Source organism: Hemitrygon akajei, chromosome 9 (genome assembly GCF_048418815.1).
Source record: "Hemitrygon akajei chromosome 9, sHemAka1.3, whole genome shotgun sequence".
Classification (NCBI taxonomy): Eukaryota; Metazoa; Chordata; class Chondrichthyes; order Myliobatiformes; family Dasyatidae; genus Hemitrygon; species Hemitrygon akajei.
In genome coordinates this window covers 64,378,878-64,392,968 of record NC_133132.1, presented here as the reverse complement: position 1 = coordinate 64,392,968, position 14,091 = coordinate 64,378,878, and the positions used below count along the sequence as shown (strand labels likewise).

The 14,091-nt window shown below is 41.2% G+C and overlaps 1 protein-coding gene and 1 non-coding gene across 8 annotated transcripts in view; one reads left to right on the top strand and one right to left on the bottom strand.

Moving 5' to 3' along the window:
- Positions 1–7,186: 7,186 nt before the first annotated feature.
- On the bottom strand, positions 7,187–7,268 carry trnas-gcu (transfer RNA serine (anticodon GCU)). The gene has a single exon. It is a non-coding gene; the product is annotated as a tRNA-Ser (tRNA).
- Positions 7,269–8,090: 822 nt separating this feature from the next.
- disp1 (dispatched homolog 1 (Drosophila)) overlaps positions 8,091–14,091 on the top strand; it is a 513,892-nt gene continuing 507,891 nt past the window's right edge. For 5 of the 7 annotated variants that reach the window (XM_073056139.1, XM_073056146.1, XM_073056145.1 and 2 more), the window contains exon 1: positions 8,124–8,293. The gene's annotated coding sequence lies outside the window, so the exon portion shown is untranslated. The other 2 variants (XM_073056151.1, XM_073056144.1) reach the window with 2 other exon arrangements.

The following is a 14,091-nucleotide window of genomic DNA, read 5'->3' as shown; positions in this document are numbered from 1 at the left end:
AATTCAGTTTAAGATAGTACATAGGGCCCATATGTCCAAAGATAAATTGGCACATATTTTTCCTAATATAAGCCCTATTTGTGACAGATGTAATGCAGAAATGGCTACTCTAACTCATATGTTTTGGTCATGTGTAAGTTTAAATAATTTTTGGAGGGATGTGTTTGGAATATTATCTAAAGTTATAGATATGGATGTTCAACCTAATCCACTTACAGCAATTTTTGGGATTATTCCAGAGGAAGCAAGCAAAGTGTCTGCTTCCGCCCACCATGTGATAGCTTTTTCAACTTTACTGGCTAGGAGAGCTATTTTGCTACACTGGAAAGAATCTAATCCACCTATTGTTTTTTATTGGCTCTCCTCCATTATGTCACGTCTAAGCTCGGAGAAAATTAGAAGCCGGACATTTGATACATCCTTTAATTTTGAACAAGTCTGGCGACCCTCTATTCAATATTTTCACATGATTTAATTTATTTTTATTTATTTATTTTTCTTTATTCTCTTTGGGGAAAATCCTTATCCATGAAGGTTTGGAGATGACTGGAAGGATGTGTTTTTTTTTCTCTCTTTTTTTTCTAATTTTATCCTCAATTGGACTGCCCAATCTTTCTTTTTCTTTCCTTTTTTCTTTTTTTTTGTTTCAGTTTAGTTAGTAGGGTTTTTTTTCCTTATCAATAAAATTTCCAATCTTTTTTTTATGATTGTTATGAGGAGTTGTAGTTTTTTTTGACTATTGTATATATAACAATATATAATAACATAATATTTTACTTATTTGATTTTTATATTATATACTTTTTGTTTTTACTATTGCTGTTTATATGTCTTTTATATTATCTACTTGTTAAACTCCTCTTCTGATTTGTATATTCTTTATTTGGAAAGCAATAAAAAAGATTGAAAATGACAAAATGCTGGTGGAACACAGCAGGCCAGGCAGCATCTATAAGGAGAAGCACTGTCGACGTCTCGGTCCGAAACGTTGACAGTGCTTCTCCTTATAGATGCTGCCTGGCCTGCTGTGTTCCACCAGCATTTTGTGTGTGTTGTTTGAATTTCCAGCATCTGCAGATTTCCTCGTGTTTGTCTTTGCCTCCATCGGGTAAGTCAGGCTGTTATGCCATTACCCGACGGATGGACCTGCCCCACCTTGGTGTGGAGTGAAAGTTGAGTCCCAGTTTGTCGAAGGATAAGTCCCGGCTCTATGTTGATGTATAGTTCCTAGTCTGCCTCCAAGCTCCAGCCTCTGAGGTATGCAAGCCTCAAGCCCCCAGCCCCCAGTTGCAAGCCTCAAGCCTCAAGATCCCAGTCTCAAGCTCCAAGAACCCAGGCCTCGTCACGTCTTCACCTGGTTTGGGGTCCGAGCCCGAGTCAAGACCCAGGTTCTGGGTCCTTGTCCAGTCTCGGGCTCGGAGTCCACGCCTAGGCTTCTTGTTCCCAGTCCCTACTGACAGCTTCCCTAGCCTAGTCTGCGACCTGTCCCGTCCTTTAGTTTTGTCCTGTCCTGTTCCTAGTACTTCAGTGTCTGTGTCCTGCATTTGGGTCCATTCCCAACACCCCCCTTATGACAGATGTATGAGCATTTGGAAATCCATGACCTAATAGGGAGAGCCAGCATGGCTTTGTATATGGCAGGTCATACTTTACCAACTTGATTTGAGTTTTTTGAGAAGGTGGCGAGACAGATTGATGAGGGTAGGGCACATGGACTTCAGCAAGGTGTTTGACGAAGTCCCTCATGGGAGGCTATTCCAGGAGATTAAGATGGATGGGGTCCGGGGCGAATTGGCTGTTTGGTTTCAAAACTGGCTTTTGCATACAAGACAGAGGGTAGTGGTTGAAGGGACTTACTCAAGCTGGAGATCTGTAATTAGTGGAGTTCCGCAGGGATCTGAGCTGGGACTCTGCTGTTTGTACCTGGATGAAACTGTAGATGGGTTAGTTAGTACATTTGCTGATGATACAAAGATGGGTGGAGTTGTGGAAGTGTAGAAGACTGGCAAAAAATATAGCAATATATAGATCAGTTGCAGATATGGGCTGAGATATGGCAGATGGAGTTTAACCCAGATAAAGGTATTGCACTTTAGTCGGCCAAATGCAAGGAGACAGTACACTGTTAAGGGCAAGATCCTTAACAGTGTTGCTGAGCAGAGATCTTGGGATCCAGGTTCATACTGTAGATCCTTGAAAGTGGCTACAAAGGTCGATAAGGTGGTTAAGAAGGCTTATGGAATGCTTGCTTTTATTAGCCGAGGTATTGAGTTCAAAAGTCAGGAGTTTATGTTTCAACTTTATAAAATTCTGGTTAGGCCACATCTGGAGAGTTGTGTGCATTTCTGGTCACCCCACTATAGAAAGGATGTTGAGGCATTGGGGAGGGTGCAGAAGAGGTTTACTAGGATGCTGCCTGGTTTAGAGGGTCTGTGCTATCATGAGAGGCTACTCAAACTTGGTTTCTTTTCTCTGGAGCACCAGAGGCTGAGGGGAGATCTGAGAAGCATAAATAGAGTAGGCAGGGAGTATCTGTTTCCCAGGATTGAAATGTCTAATTCAGAAGGCATGCATTGAAGGTGAGAAAGGGTAGGTTCAAGGGGGATGCGAGGGGCAATTTTTTACTCAGAGAGTCGTGGATGCCTGGAATGTGCTGTCTGGTGGTAGAGGCAAATATATTAGAGACTTTTTAGAGATGTGGATACAAGGAAGGTAGAGGAATATGGGCATGGTGTAGTTGGGTTTAGTATTTGGATCTTTTTGATTTGCTCTTTAGCTGGTTTGGGACAACATTGTGGGCCGAATGGCCTGTTCCTGTGCTGTACTCTTCTATGTTCTACTCTATATCAACAAAATCCTCCAAATTCACTTTCCCAGGCTAACATACCCTACCTTGAGGACCCAGTTACACCTAGTCAGCTCCAACAGGCAAGCCGTTGTTCATCTGCCTGACACCAGACTTCTGAAACAGATAACGTATTCCAAACTCTGTCATAGGAAGAAATCACCAGCTGGAAAAAAAATACAGATTAAAGGGTGTGCTCAAGGTCTCAGCATTCTCTCTTACTTCTGGGAATCTTTGTTTCATGAAGCTCAAAATGGAGATGGAGTATTCAGGACGGTACTGAGAACTTTGATACTATTCAAGGTTCTATATAAGTGTGGAAGGAAAGCACCACCTCACAGACTACCACCAGCCAGGCACTTCCTGGAAGTCTCCACATTGGTCTTATCAACAATTTCAGCCATTGCAACGGTAATGAAAACTGACGCCTTGTGCATCACTGCTATGGTTTCAAAGGAAGATGTTTTCTCAGTCTTTCATGTTCCAGGCCAAACAACTGCAGGATCTATAATCTTTTAATCCCCTCAAACCTGGAAACATACTGGCAAATCTTTTCTGCAACCTCATTGGGACCCTTTCATCTCCCACAAAATGGAGTGATCAGAAATAGATGTAATACTAAGGTTATGTCCCAAGCAATGTTTTATACTCACTTAATACACTCATGTTGCTTTTCATTTTATAGATCTCATATACTTTATCAAACAACTACTTCCCTTCAACTATTTGGTTTTTGAACCAAGTAACACACACAAAATGCTGGTGGAACGCAGCAGGCCAGGCAGCATTTTAATTCCACGTCCCATTCCCATTCTGATATGTCTATCCATGGCCTTCTCTACTGTCAAGATGAAGCCACACTCAGGTTGGAGGAACTACACATTATATACAGGCTGGGTAGCCTCCAACCTGATGGCATGAACATTGACTTCTCTACCTTCTGTTAATGCCCCTCCTCCCCTTCTTACCCCATCCCTGATATATTTAGTTTTTTTGGTTTTTTTCCCCCTCCCCTTTTTTTCTTTCTCTCTCTGCCCATCACTCTGCCTGTTCTCCATCTCCCTCTGGTGCTCCCCTCCCCCTTTCTTTCTCCCGAGGCCTCCCATCCCATGATCCTTTCCCTTCTCCAGCTCTGTATCACTTTCGCCAATCACCTTTCCGGCTCTCAGCTTCACCCCACCCCCTCCGATCTTCTCCTATCATTTCGCATTTTCCCCTCCCCCTCCTACTTTCAAATCTCTTACTATCTTTCCTTTCAGTTAGTCCTGACGAAGGATCTCGGCCCGAAATGTCGACATTGATTCTCCCTATAGATGGACTTCGTTGTTTCTGTTTCAATGGTGTTGTTTCTTGCAAAAATTGTTTAATTTATATTTTTCTTGTGAATGTTGCTAATATAATGCTACATGTCTGTGATGCTGCTAGCAAGTCAGTTTTTCATTATTCTTGTGCATACATGTACTTATGCATATGATGATAATTTCAGCTTTGACTCTGACAACCTTCTGCCACCTTTACCTCTCTCTACCTGCACTTCATTTGGGAATTCTAAATCTTTTAGTCATATTGTCTCTCTTTATCTTCCTAATAAAATACATCCCTGCACATCTCTGCACTAAATCTTCTGTGGATCTGCCCATTCCAACACCTAGTCTGTATCTTCTTGTTCCGTGATCATTCTTCTCAGTGCCCACTACACTTCCAGCTTTGAGGTACCTGCACATTCTGAGTTGTTACTCTGTACAACTGTATCTAGGTTATTAAATTATATCAAAAGTGACACTGGTTGCAGCACCTGTCAAAAGCACTCCTGAAAAATTAAATTACATTACAAAGATTTGTCTTTAAAATCTACAAACAGTGCAATCTAAAGTAGTGAAAAAGAAATACTGAAGTGTTGAATACAGAATAACAAAGAGGGGTAGAATTAAGAATCTGAGAACTTGGAAGGGGAATGTGAAATAGGTGCTTGGTTCCGAAGCTTCATAGCAGTGGGGAAAAACCTGTATTTGAACCTGGTTGTCCACAGAAAAGTAGGAAAGGATATATAGCCTTAATTTCCTGGGTGTCAACATCCCGAAGGATCTATTCTGGGCCCAACATATTGATGCATGCCAGTGGCTTTTCTTCATTAGGAGTTTGAGGAGATTTGGTATGTCACCGAAGACTCCTGTAAGTTTCTATAGATTACCGTGGAGAGCATTCTGACTGGTTACATCACTGTGTGATATGAAGGCTTCAATGCATATTTAGGATTGCAAAAGGCTGCAGAGGCTTGTAGACTCAGTCAATTCCATTATGGGCAAAACCCTCCCCACTATTGAGGACATCTTCACAGGATGGTACCTCAAAAAGACAGCATCCATCATCAAGGACCCTCACCATTCATGTATGCCCTCTTCTTGTTACTAGCATCAGGATTAGCTATAGGAGCCTGAAGACCCACACTCAATGCACATGTGGTCACCAGTGACAGTGGAAGACATAGAGCGGCACTGTTTGCCTGTGATAGGCTCATGTAGCCTATTTGTGTTATAGTCTGTGCTTTCACAATGCAGAAGGGTGTGTGCTTTCCTGTCATTACTAATTACTTTAAATTAAATTAGAATTTACTAATTACCACCAGGCTTTATTTTACTCTCAACATTCTCCCACATAATCAAAGGACCTTTTAAAGTCTCCGAGCCTCTATTGCTGCATCTTGTAAACTCTGAACTACTGTTGCAGCTGCTTTTAGAATTTCACAGCCTCTGTTACTACTATTTTTAAATCCTGGCCTTCTGTTGCTTTTTAATTAAACAAAAGCCAAATATAAAATGTTCTTTTCAGTTAAGGATTATTATCCAGAAACAACAGAATGAAAATTCAAAGCAATGGAAATGATTGTATTGAAATGACAAGGCATTGGAAATGCATGGGATAACAACTATAGTGAAAACATTGGTACAGTTCTACATTATAGGAAGGTTATGATGTCACCAGAGAAAGCCAGGGAGGATTTACAGGGATAGTTCTGGAACTGGAAGCTGTAGCTTTGGAACAGGAGGAGGCTTTTCATTTAAGGAGAAATGTATTTGAGGTGCATCAACTCATGAGGGGCTGGCTCAATTGTCATAAATGTCAGCAAGATGAAAGTGATGGCTGTTGCCCTAAAAAAAAGAAGAGTGAATATAACCCTGTCCTCATCAATGGAAACACTGTCGAGATGGTTGACAGGTTCGGGTTCCTTGACATCCACGTTATCAGCAACCTCACCTTCACACTGTCACGGAGATTTAAACATGCATCAGCATATTAACTTGAGAGGATTTGGCATGTACACCAGGATTCTCTTGAAATTCCAGAGTTTTTTTTTGGAAAGTACCGTTATCTGGATGCATCCCAGCTTGGTGTGACAATTGCTCGGCTCTGGTCTTAATGAACCTGCAGAGTGGTAAACACGGTCCAGTTCATCAAAGACTGGTCACTTCCTTCATAAGGTGTTGCATCAAGAAGGCTAACTGTGTGGTTAAAAATGTCGACTCTCCTGACCATTTCCTTTCCTTTCTTCTACCTTATGGGACAAGACGTAGGAGCTTAAAGCCTGGACGTCCAGACTTAAGAATAGTTTTTTCTCCACTGCTTTCTGACTTCAGAGCCTATCATCTCTTTCAACTTCTCTCGGTTATTCTATATTTGTCTCTTTGGCATTTTTACAACTACTTCAGATTCGCTCTGATGTCCTGTACACGGTCTCCAAACGACGCATTTCACTATGTTTCGATATACATGTGATAAATCCAAATATGAATCTGAAATGCCGACTGTTAATTTCCCTCCACAGATGTTCCTCCATAATTTGTGTGTGTTGTTTCAGATTTGCACTACATCTTCGCACCCAGACATCATTTTCATTTATACAATACATACTATTTGAGAGCTTCAGGCAAGCAAAAAAATTCATTGAACTCCTGTGTATGCGAATAAAATAATTTGAACCTATTTCTCTTATGCGAGCTTTCAAAACCTATTGACGTGGATTTAAAGTAACTGATAGAAAAACATGGGAAAGAGGAGCATAGATTGTTCACCCAGAGAGTGCAAGGAACCTGGAACTGAATGTCTGCAAGAGGCAGAAACTCTCAGCACATTTCAGGAGCTACCTGGATAATGTACTTGAGGAGAAGTGATCAGAGAACCTAAAGCCGGAATGTGGCTGGGGAGCCTTTTCCTGGAACTGGGTTGAGAATGACGACTTTACATATTTGCAAAGGAAATTCATGAATGTAGTGAAAACGCACGGAATACTGTACAATGCATCGGTACAGAAACTGATACAATGAGAACTAACACAAAAAAGTTCGACGAGGATGGGATTCGAACCCACGCGTGCAGAGCACAATGGATTAGCAGTCCATCGCCTTAACCACTCGGCCACCTCGTCTTGTTGGCGCCTTTTACGAACCTACAGTAGCCAATCAACTAATTCTCCCGTTGAGACATTTCCACACAAATAATTTTATCTTCTGCCCATGTCAAGTCAACCAAATGCCAGCCCTTTCCTTCCCTCCTCCCCCCTCTACACCCTGAGCCTCGGTTAACTTGCGCTGTGGAGTCCACCTCTTTTCGCAGCAGCAGTATCTGCAGAAAGTATCAGCTCGCTTTCGCGCTGAATGAAAAGTTGTTTGGAAAGCCCCATACTAGATGCCGACACTATCCTGGAGTTTATGAACTCCTCGGACGCCACTTCGCTCGACACCCCCAGACTCCCGCTGTCAACTGTCAGGTCAGACTGGAAGCAGAGGGGCGGATCTTCTTGCCACCTTGAGCTCTCTATTGGCTAATATTCTCTTCAGCCTCCTCTTCCCGATGGTTAATTGTGCCGTCATTCCCTTCTTATCCTCTCATCAGGTTAGATGCACAAGTAAACGTAAGGTTGGTTGAATGAGGATTTTTCTCAACTCAGTCTGTGATTGGGCAAGTACGGTTCAGTCAAGAGCCGCGCGCTCCAGCGAATCCGTTGGTCGTTGGTTTGGATGTTTGTCAATCATAGAAAAAGGGGCCGGGACGCTTGAGATCAAGGTAATTAGAATCAGCCAATGGGGACTTGATAGTGGGCGGGATAGCGCTGTCCCTTCAGATTGTTCACCAATCATCAAGCGGAAACGGACATAGATGCCTCTATGACTGGTTAGCGGAGGCCGTCAGTCACCCGCCTCCCTCTGCGATTGGCGCCAGGGAGAGGGCAATTTGCGAAACGTCAACACGGGGGTGGCGAGCGGCGGCGGTTGTGGTACGTTGTCGTTTTGTCGTCGTCGTGCGTCTCTTCCTTGTGTTGGTTGGTTGGTGCTGGCGGCGGCGGCGGCGGCGGTTGTGTCCCGGGATGACCGCGCCTCTCAGGTTGGGTTTAATTGACTGAGGAAACGCGGAGGGAACGAGGCTGAAATCGTGTGGGCCATCTCCGCTCAGGTAGGTCCCTCAGCTCACGCCGACTGGCTGTCCTAACTTTTCCACTCGGCCGGCGGCGAAAGGTTCTGCAAAACTTCTTTGGTGATTTTGTTTGAAAATAAAGTCGCAGATTATTGTTTGTGCAGAACACAAATGAAGCGGGCTGAGTTATTTATTTTATTAATAATTTGTCCCACAATCAACTGGAGATCGTGCCAAACTAGTGATGTACATTAAATATCTTGCAAGAGGGATCTAGGGGAATGCTCGCACTTTATATCGGTATATCTTTCTTTTGGAAATAACATGAAATGCACATGTTGCTCTGTAAAGCGTGGTTTTATGGCAGTGAGAACGTTCCGAAGTACTGGACGTGCTTTAATCTTGGCAATGCTAAACGCACACGTACATATTGCCAACATGCAGATTTAATCTAAAATTGTAAGGAATTAACGGTAATACAAATATATTTTAGGTCTGTATAGTGCAATTAAAGTATACCAATTTCACTGCATTCAAGGCTTGATATTGTTGCTAATTTTATGAATATTGAAACTCGAAAGTGTCGATAAATGTAGAGAGAAAGATAATGAAGATTTTATGACATGAGTCGTGTAGTGTGCTATAAAGTAAGATATTTGCCTCCAGATTTTTACAGTTATTTTACCTTGTGTATTTTAGTGCAAACCTTGCAGCAAAAGCAATGCATAGCTACAGTAGCTCAAATGTTGATGCTGGAAAATGGAATTATATACCATTTTTGGAATTGAACGTTAAAGAACCCTGCACGATTAGATGTAGTGTAAAGTTTCTACCACTGAACCACAGTTTCAGCATGCTTTCTGCTTCGTTTTGTACAATGGTCAGAGATTATGTAGGAAATAAAGATAATCCATCCTATTGAACTATATTTATAACCATCTTGAAGGAGGTGCGAGGTTTACTGTTATTGCCGGTTTCTTTAGTTGTACTTTAAAAGACCCTTTAAAATAATTTTAATTCTAATGGGGTTTTTAAATTCCTGATCAGTCTAGGCTAACATCAACCTAGCTTAGAAAAATGCTTATTTGTGATTTTTATCGTTTTTTAATGACCTTTAACATCACTATAGTAAGAGATTCCGCAGATGCTGGAAATCCAGAGTAACACACACAAAATACTAGAGGAACTCTGCAGGTCAGACAGCATTTATGAAAATGAATAAATTGTCAACATTTCAGGCTGAGACCTCTTCATCAGGACTGAAAAAAGTCTTCCCTCCTCCTTTCCAGTCCTGATGAAGGATCTCAGCCGGAAACGACTGTTTATTCATTTTCATAGATGCTGCCTGTCCTGCTGAGCTCCTCCAGCATTTTGTGTGTATCACTATAATTAGTTAGGGGCTTAACTTTCCATTTGTCCTGCGGCAGGAAGCAGTCAGGAAATAGTTTGAACTACTCAGAAAAGAAGGAAGTCTAGAAAGAATTCTATTATTAGATACTTAGTCTGCAGAAGTCTCCCTAGGTTGATAGTTAAATTATATGATTTGAATGGAAAGCGTGTGTTTAAGTTTTTAAGATTTGCTATCTGATAAATGATCTGATCTCTAATTTAAACAGTATAAAGAAAGTGGTCTGAAAGCAATAGAAATAGTCTTGTGCAGTCTGTAACAACAGTATGATTTATGGAAAGAGAGGTGGGAAAAGTGATGTTTTTAATTCAGTGCTTAATTAATGGTGTCAGTTTTTTTTAAGAGATTTGATGTGATTTTCTGGCCATTCAGTGGGTAGGAAATATTATCTTACTGTTTATTTACTTTAAATAAACAAGCTAAAGAGTGTGGGAAGTCCCACCCCAAGAGCTCTATTATTGTTTTGCCAGGCTGACTGGAGCCAGCAGAGGAAAAGAAGTAGGTTGATGCATATGACTGCAGTAGGAGCCTGGTGCCTCCCTCTGTTAATCCCTGCCAAATTTTCTGTGTTCAGTTACACGTAATTCAGGTAGGGCTGATTTAGAAATTGAATTGTTTCCATAATTCTTAAGAGAATTCTTTTTAAATACTTTTAAACTGGAACGATTCCTTGCCATTTTTATTAGCTGGATGATCAAGTGATCCTTTATGTTCCAATGATATTTTTTTGAAAACTTTAAATTAAAACAGAAGCTGCAGATGAAATCTTGTTTGCTCGTAGAGAAACACCTCCATGATTAATGAGTTTTGCTGTCAAAATTCCAGTTATTTGGCATTTGTAATCAATTTAGGACCAACATTTTTAATCCATTATTACCCCTCCTAACTTTTGTCTGGCTCTGCACTTGCTTTTCTATAAATCTGTCTGAAGTGCCTTGGAACTTCAGGTAGAAATACATGCATTGTGAGGTACTTGGATCCACCAGCCGTTGCATAGTACCTAAGAGCAGGTAAATGATATTGAAACTGTAGGAAACACCTGTTAGGTCATTACAGAACACTACATGCAGTCTTGTCACCACATTATGGGATGGATATGATAATACTAAACAGCATGTAAAAAGGATGCTGCAGGAGCTTCAGAATTTTAGCTATGAAAAAAGATTGGATAGGTTTGGGGTAATTTTCTATTCAAAGTTGGAAGGAAGTGTAATTTAAAATACAGCAACAAAACCAGCTCCGAGTCTTCTGAGCATCTGGCTCAGGTCGAGTAGGGGAAATAGTGAGGCTGTAATTGGAAGAGGTGCGAGTGTAGGGAAGGGGAGCGGCTCAAGGCTTGTGGTGTTGGAGCTGAGAGAATAGGCTTGAGGTTGTTGTATTTGCAACCTATGCTTCAGGGGTTTGGGAAGGGAAGTGCCAATCCTTTTCCTTTCTCCCCTACCCCTCCACCTCTTGTGAGAGAGGCAACGGACTGGAGGTGCCTGCTCTGGGTTTGGTTAAGCTGACATTGGAACAGCATCCCTTGCCCCATCCCACTCAGGGCACGAGAGTGCATACCATCTTAACCCATAAACATTTCTGGTGGTCAGTGTAATTGAAGGCATAAGGGGGTTGCCAGCATGGAAGCTTCGGGAAGCTATAAGTGCTTTTCCACAGGCCATCTTGGCAGTGATATGTATTGTGGTTCCCCTTAGTGACTCTGGAGCCTCAAACAGTTCTACTTTCTCACGTATTAGCTTGCATGGAGAAGCCAAGTGTAGCCAGTGGTTGAACCTGACTGAACTTGTTTAATTAGTCTTTAGTTACTTCTGTCCCTCATGTTGCTTTTATTCATGTATTTAATTTCTGTTTTCTTCAACACAAAACAACCTGCTTCCTGGAAGAAAGAAGGGAAAATCAAGCCTTTGTCACATTTCAAAATGTGCCTTAGTATTGTGGGACTTGGCTATGTAAGTTGCAGAAATGAGGGTTTTGTGGAGAAGGGTGGAAGTGATGGGTTGAATGGTCTGTTCATAATTTACAGCGTTAGAAGCAGGCTGTTTAGCTTGCAATGCAGCTGTTCAAATGCACATTAAATGCTCACTCTCTATAAAACAGAGGGACTTAGTGGTACAGGTACATAGTTTTCTAAAACTGGAGACACTGGTAAGCAGGGTGGTGAAGAAGGCTTTTGGCACACTTGCCCTCATTGGCCAGGTATTTGTGTACAGTACTGCTAGAATATTCTGTGTAGTTTTGGTTGCTTGGCTATAGAAAGGATGTCATAAAGGTGAAAACATTCATGAGGGTGTTACTGGGAGTGGAGAGGTTGATCTATGAGGACAAACAGAATCGGTTAAGACTACTTCCCCTGGAGTGAAGGAGGCTGAGGGATGAACTAGAGGTTTAAAAAAATCATGAGGGGAGAATGGCCACAGTCTCTTCCCAGGTGGTGGGTATTAGGACATGAATTTAAAGTGAGAAGGGAGAGATTTAAGAGATCTGAGGGACAAGACTGTCACAGATGGTTAGTATATGCCAGAGGAAGTGGTGGAGGTGTGTATAGTTACAACATTGAAGAGACATTTAAACAGGTTCATGGAGAAGTAAGGTTTAGATCAGTGATTCTTAAATCTTTTTGGATTACAGTCTTGGCTCCCAGAACACACTCTGTTTATGAAAACTATAAAGAATTTGGCTTTGCAATGCACAGTGAAAGAAAATAGGACTGCAAATTGAAAGCAGTGTCAAATAATTGCAAACATTATTCAAATCTATTTAAAGCTACAAATAAAATTATTTCTTTGATTACATTAAAACAATTTTCAACAATTTTAGAGTGTTCAGTAGGAGTCCTGCTATTCATGGCATTGCTTTTCCACCTTCCATTGAGATGGATGGGCTTGGTGCAGTGATAACAGCTGAATGCCACTCGGGAGTCTCAGATCCCCAAGTTCAGTAATTTGCAGTCTGTTTCATTGCTTTGAAAGAAATTGAGCAACTGTGCTGAAATTACCTTCTATTAAATATAATGTTGGAGAGGTAATAAAGAGCATCTTGACCTTTCTTTCATAGTGCAGGACAGCATTTGGAGATTTCTTTTTGCAACCAAAAGCCTTGGTATAATTTTTTTGAACCTTGGCTTCAGCTCAGTCATTTTGTAGTGAGATCAGTTTTTCCTCTGTCCTTCCTGTTAATTCCTCATTACAGGTGTTCAGGAATGGCTTCATTATCCAATCTGGTATTTGGATTGAGAGTAGATCAGCCAGGTGGACACAATATACTTGAAGATCATCATCTGGTATTCTTTCTTTCTCTTCCAGCTCAGAGAGGCTCGGAAATGGGAAAAGGCCAGGATGGCCATTGTTGCACTGGAATAGTTAACTTTGACAGAAACGTGGAATGACTGATTTGACTTTGCTAAGGTTCACATTATTTCCTTGCAATTGAAGATTGATTTCATGAACTTTGTGAAAAATACTGATACATAAGCAATGTTGTGCCTAATATTCTTGAGTTGATTACTGAATGAAGCATTTGAGTCTTCAAAGAATTTTATCACAGTTTCTAGAAGCAGCTTCCTTTTGAGAGCCATCTGACTTCTGTGTACAGCAGCAAGCATTCCAACTGTTCATCATTCTCAGTACAATTGATCATCTTATGTAGCTAATCACTTAGGTTTTTTTTACGACAAGATGTTTGAGAATTACACAGTGAATATGTGGGGTACAGATTTTTTTCAAGAAAGTAATAACCCCATGGTGGCATCCTGCCATTAATCATGCCCTATCTGTTGCACTGGCAAGAATGTTGGTGAGGGGAATATCCTTCGTTTTGGAAAAATTTCTTAAACCCAACTGTTGACTCCTCCCCCCCCCTCATATTTGTTTCCAGACTCCTTGCAAATAGCAACTCCTGAACCATGCTGTTAATCTTTTATGAAGCGAATGTAATCAAGAGGCAAAGGTTCATTGCCTGGCAAAGTTGACTCATCCAACTACAGAGCAAATTCTGTTGTCCTAAGTATGTGGCACAATATGTCTTCCACATTCTCAGCCATATATTTGTCTTTGAACAGAGTTGTCGCTGAGTGGAATTGCTTTAATTATTCCCTCTGGTGACTTATGCAAAACCATACTCAGAACTTTACTGCCAACAGAATCAGTCTTTTTCCAATTGTAATGGGGCTTTCCAGATTTGGCAATGAGCAGTGAAATGTTGTACAAAGCACGTGAACCATCACTGTTTTGTTGTGATGTGCTGGCAAATATGTTTTGAAGTATTTTCCGTTTCTGAAAGTTTTCACGAAGTAACTTAAAATAGTCCAAGTTCTTGTTTGCTTTATCAAAGTGTTTTCTCTTCAAATGTTCAAGGAGCCTGGACAGTTTATTGCCTCACTTGAGAAAACTTTTTCACACAGTACACACATTGGCTGTTGTTGTTTGCTTGG